This window comes from Athene cunicularia, assembly GCF_003259725.1.
Source record: "Athene cunicularia isolate RWA chromosome 1 unlocalized genomic scaffold, athCun1 chr1_part1, whole genome shotgun sequence".
Lineage (NCBI taxonomy): Eukaryota > Metazoa > Chordata > Aves > Strigiformes > Strigidae > Athene > Athene cunicularia.
The window spans coordinates 125974629-125980569 of NW_020799091.1; the positions used below are offsets into that span (position 1 = coordinate 125974629).

The following is a 5941-nucleotide window of genomic DNA, read 5'->3' on the forward strand; positions in this document are numbered from 1 at the left end:
CAACAGCAGTGAATGTTTGAAACCCAGGAAATATAAAAATTCCAGGTTGCACTTTTCCAAAGCTACCAGAACATACACTGACAGACAAACCTGTTCTTTAATTACAGGGTAAGCAATCCTTATTATAATAATTTTATTGGTGTGCAAATCGAGACAAAAGGAGATTAAGGTACAGTATGACTATGGTTGTTGTGTGGTTTCCATTTTTACTGCATAGTAATGATCAACTTTTGAAGATGTTCTAGTTACAATGAAAAAAAGTTCTCTCTTATAATCACACTCCAGAATCCAAGATCAACCATACTTTTTATAACCTAATTTAAGAGATGTAAAGACACTAACGCTGTAGTGACTTCCTTTCATTTGGATTTATGGGTGCTCAGCACTTCTAAAACCTAAGTATGAAGGCCAAATACCTCAATTGTATAATTCCAGTGATCCCACAGGTTTAAAACAAAACAACTCGGTGAGACGGTGGACTCTTCAAAAAATGCTGATGTCCTTAAGGTTTTCCAAGTTACATACACCTCCTATAGCAGCCATCAGAAATGTTTGCCAGTTAACCTATAAAATGGTTTTATCATGATTTGGAAGATATGTCCCATTAAGAATCTGGGTAGAAAACCTGGGAACTCTCTGCCAAAAGATTCTGTAGGCATAAGACATTCTCATGAGTTCAAGGTGAAACTAAAGAAGTACTTAGAAAACAGACAAACTAAATCCACTGACATTTACCAAAAAGACAAAACATATCAGGATTAGGAAAATTCACTGACTTGAAAATAACTGGTGGCTAAGTGATGTATGTATTGAGAAGTTTCATACATGTTTTATTACCCTTTTCCTTCTATTCCTTTCATCTCCTTTTCCTTGGGTATTAATTTATGGAGCACTTCTGGAGATAGATCACTTCTTGTCTGGATGGTCCCTTGATCTGTTCTATGCTCGTAAGAGCTCATCTCAGTCACAGGACCATCCTTTCTCAGTTTTTCATCTGCTCATGAAAGCTGTCCTCTAACTCAGGATAACTCCTCACCCATGGCAATGTTCCCCTAACAAACTCAGCTTTGAAGATACATCTCAACAGTGTAACAGCATCTAGGGCTGCTCTGTCAATGGATTCACCTCTGCATTTTGAATGAAAGGTGAATGGCACTGTTCTAATAACATTGTAGCTAGACATTCCTGTTTTACAGTAGAATAGTAATAACACTTTACTAACTGTCCCATAGTTTAATAATAAACAACACAAAAATGTGTATAACACTTAGGCTTCCCCTTTCACAGAAACATCACAGTTTGCCAGGATCAACCATGAGATGCTTTACCCTTGACTACTGCCTCCTCTCTTCATTCTTTTGTCTGCAATCCTAGGGCTTTTCTTTCTTCAAGTATATTTTCAACATGTAAACTCTCTCAGAACGCATTAAAGTTTTCATAAGTAACACCAAAAAAGGTGCAGGAGCTGGGAGACACTGTCAATACAGAAGAGATTCTGCACATCCCCACAGAGGAACTGAATTACCTTGAAGACATCAGTAATAGAAATAAGACAGTACCCAGCAGTACATTACATAATTTTGGAAAAACATCAACAAAAAAAATACCTGTTATCACCATATAACAGTGGAAGAAAAACATCCAGTATATACTAATACACTGAATAGCAATTTCAAGCCATGACTGTGAAAACAGAAATCCTAGAATCACTAGGATGTGCCCAAGTCACATTTTTCCAGCAGAAATGGAAAAAAAATTAGTTCCATTTTGTCAGGCTCAGAGATTGGTCTGTTCTCTCATTAGCTCTCAAAGCTGAATTAGTAGTAGCACAGTTATGAGGGTGATTAGAGGAACAGAAGACTAACAGTATGAAAGGGTACTAAGCTCTTGACTTGGTAACTTCACCAAATAAAAGTCACTAGGGGATGCAAACACCTGGGAAGGAAAGCTGTGGTCCCTAATCCATGATTCATGTGTATTCATGCTAAGAACAGAAACATTAACGTAATTGCACTTACAGGTTAATGTCTTCCTGTCTAAAAGTTTCTCTGTACATTACTGAAATGATCAACCACAATCTATTTTATAAGTCATTCAACTATGAAATACTTGAGTTAATGCCTGCTCCAAGGCACAATTAACTATACCTGTACCGCTGCTGACAGATGTTTGTCTTAATACAACCTTAAAAGCCTCAAAGACTCAGTAATTCCTACTCACTGTACTTCAGTACTTCACTAACCTCACCTGTGGAAAATTTATACCTGCTACATTATATTTTTTCCATTGCAGTTTAAACTCTTCTTTTTCTGTCCTAGCCTTTTACAGACTTGAAAACATTTATAATTACTCCACTATATCGTTAAGCCTTCTCTTCTCATTTTTTTCCTCATAGATAAAATTTTATAGAACCCTAATAATTCTCTTCACCACCATTTGGAATTTTCCTGATTGGCACACATTTCTTACAAGGCCTTACATCACTTGATTTGATTTGCATGATAAGATTACTTCAGGTACTTTTAAGGATATATTCTCATATATAATCTGGAGATGGTATTTGTTTTTTAGTGGCATAGTGATATTGCTGAGTTATGTTCATTTGTGAAGTTAGTGTGACAGCTTATCTTTCAAACCTGTTCTCTAGCCATGTTTCTTAGTCTTTATTTGTACATTTAATTATTCTTGTATAAGCATACTGTATTGTCCATATTAAACAGAATAGTCTTTTTTTCATCATTCTCTATTCTTCCAATTATATTTTGCATTTGAATCACACCGCTTTATTCCAACACCCACAACAATACCAAATAATACCAGACCCAGCACAAACTCCCCTTGAGTCCACTACATGTATCCTTCTATTTGATAGTAAACCTTTAACAGTTACTCTACAGAGACTGAGAGTTTTGAATAAGACTGCACCTACTATATATTTTCATCTAGACCTACCTTTCTCAGCATGGGCCATGTGAAATAGCCTTACTAAAATCCAAATATACAATACAGACTATTCCTCTGCTCAGAAGGCCAGTACTTCATTTTATAAGGAAATTGAACTTGTCTGGCATGGTTTTCCCTTGAACAGCATACACTAGCTGTTACTCATGTCCTCTTTTTTCTTTTAAGTGGTTTTAAATTATTTGTTCCCATATTTTTCCAGAAACAGAAATTAAGCAGATTATGGTGTCTTGGCTATTTGTGTTCCTTTCCTTCTTCCTCACAGCTCTTTTTCCACTATCTTATTCTCATTTATATTTGAGAACTCGGAGAACAGCAGGCAAATCTTTAAATAGAATACAATTTAAATTAATCTGAATCAGCTAATCTGAAAAGTTTTCTAGCTTACCTGATCAGCACTCAGTTGTTTTACCTATTACTCCACAATTTGTTGAAGCTGAATGTTTTTGCTACCAGCATTAATTGTGGTTAGTTGTAACTATCACCTGTCTGCAATGGTATTTGTAGTGAACAGATAAGTCCCCCCACAACACACATGCCAACAAGTACAAAAAGCTGCCCAAAACACTACCCACAGCCAGCATTCCTAGGGTCACCTCCTGACAGTTCTTCCTCTCCATTGAGCAACAGACAAACATTTCTTTTGGTCCTTCTCCTGCATCCTGTTTTGTATCTTGGTGTTTCTGATTTTGTGTTAATAGGCTCATAATAAACATATATTCTCATTCATAGTGATCTGACCTATTTCTAATTCTTAAATGCTTCCTTCTATCTGAGGTCCACAAAGAATGCATGATTTAGTCAAGATGTTTTCTTACTATGCAACCTTTTTTTATTATTAATGAGGAAAACTTACTTTACTACCTATAACACTACTTTCACAAAATACTATCATCTATATTTACATTTTCTCCCCTTTTAAAAGTTTCCTAACAAATTTTACTTACTAATTACTTAAGTTTACTAAAGTTCCTGCTATTACACATACATGACAAAAAGATAATACAATTTTGGACTTATTTGGGGAAACCTTTAGCCCTAGCAGGTATTTGTAACTAAAATGAAAATAAACCAACTTATGCTTTCTGCTCTCTTCACTTTCCACTATTTTCTAGTAAGATATTACCTTTAAATTTTAGAAGTTCTAACAAAACTATAAGAAGCTGAAAATAACGTTTGCCTCTCATTCTTTTCTCAGAGATAAGATTGCTCATACAAATTCAAACATGACATTACTTCTTGAGTCTATCAGTTAGTGTTGATTGCCTAAGTCTTAACCTCCTCTATGACTGATGTTGGCTCACCTCTGCACCTTTGGGGTGCAGATTCCCTAGTGTCCACACAGTGTAACCTGTAGCATTTTCCCTGAGGCAATATGAGTATCTCAGTTGGTCAATATGAATGGGAAGGAAGGAACAGCACACTGAGATAGTTCAGCCTTCACACCACTCATAAGTAAATGGTTTGTTATTCATCAGCAGTCAGAATGACAGCGAGTCACACCATCCCGTCTCATGTCCTTATTTACTGGGTTGCTTGTGCCATCTCAGCATTGTCAGAATCCATCACAAGGGATTTCCTAGCACCACAGAGAACACTGCAGAATGTCGGTATGCACAATTATAATTGGAAACATAATTATTAGTAAAAACCACACGTATTAACAATCACAGCTACTGTCTGGGTTTGAGCTCAGAGGGCAACTGAGCACCACACAGCTGCTCACTTTCCCCTTTCCCCTCAGCACTGAGAAGGAGAAAATAAGCAAAGATGCCACTCACTCCCCCTTTTTCCCCAGTGCTGAGAAGGAGGGAAACAAAAGATCCAGGAACTTGAGGTAAGGACAAAGAGGGATGATCTCATCCTTTAAGGCACAGGCAAGACAGACTCGTTAGAATAATTTAAAAAAGAACATAAAGGCTAACAATGACAATACTTAACAGAGTAGGGCCATGAGAAGCATTACCACATATTGAAAACACTTTCCCCCATCCCTCCCTTCTTCCTTTTCTCAGCTTTGCTGCCAATTTCTCCACCTCTCCTCCAGCAGCCCAGAGGCAGGGAATGGGAGGTATGGTCAGTCCTGCTGCTTCTTACACCTCAAGGAAGGGGAACTTCTGGCATTCCTTCTCTGTTCCAGCGTGGTCCCTCTCTTACAGGAGACGGTCCTCCACAAACCCACATCAGTTCCCTCCCTACAGGCACGTGGGTCACCCCTGTGTGTTACAATCCTCCCAGTGCCGAACTACAACAGCAGGGGCTTCCCAGTGTGTCTTGGCCTTCTTCAGACACAGTCACCTGCTTCAGTGTAGGTCCCTCCATGGGCTGTAGGTCAGTCTCTGCTCCACTGTAGACCTCCATGGGTGGCAGGGGGGCGGAGGCAGCCCTGCTGTCTCATCATGGGCTGCAGGGGAACCTCTGCTCTGGCACTCTCCCCCCCACTTCTCCTTTCTTCCACTGACCTCAGTGTTTGCATAGGTGTCCCCCTCATAACACCTCCTCACAACTCCAACTTCCCCTTCCAGGTTCTCCTGTTTAAATACATTATCGCAGAGGTGCGGCCACCATTGCTAACTGGCTCGGCCTTGGTGCAGAGGCAGGTCTGCCTTGGAGCCACAGGATTTTTGAGAAGCTTCTCACAGAGGCCACTGCTGTAGCCCGCTCCCCTGCTACCAAAACCCCTGCCACCCACTCAAACCAGGACAGCTACCAACTTATTTTTTTCACTTATGCTTATTTATGACCAGACTTTGACTTATATTTAAAATAATTCAGGTCAGAAAGGACCTCAAACTCTTACTCAAAGCATGGTCAACAGGAAATTCAGACAACAGGCTCAAGGCTTTATCCAGCTCAGTCTTGAAAACCTCCAGAGATCCTACAACCTGTTGCAATGCTTGACTGCCTCTGGGGAAATTTCTGTCCATCCACCCATCAGTCTATTCACCCACATCCCCATACTCCTCCCCCCCCCCCCCCC

The 5941-nt window shown here is 39.3% G+C and overlaps 1 protein-coding gene across 1 annotated transcript in view; it reads right to left on the bottom strand.

Moving 5' to 3' along the window:
* SPAG17 (sperm associated antigen 17) overlaps positions 1 to 5941 on the bottom strand; it is a 128455-nt gene that overhangs the window by 83694 nt on the left and 38820 nt on the right. The gene's annotated exons all lie outside the window — the stretch shown is intronic.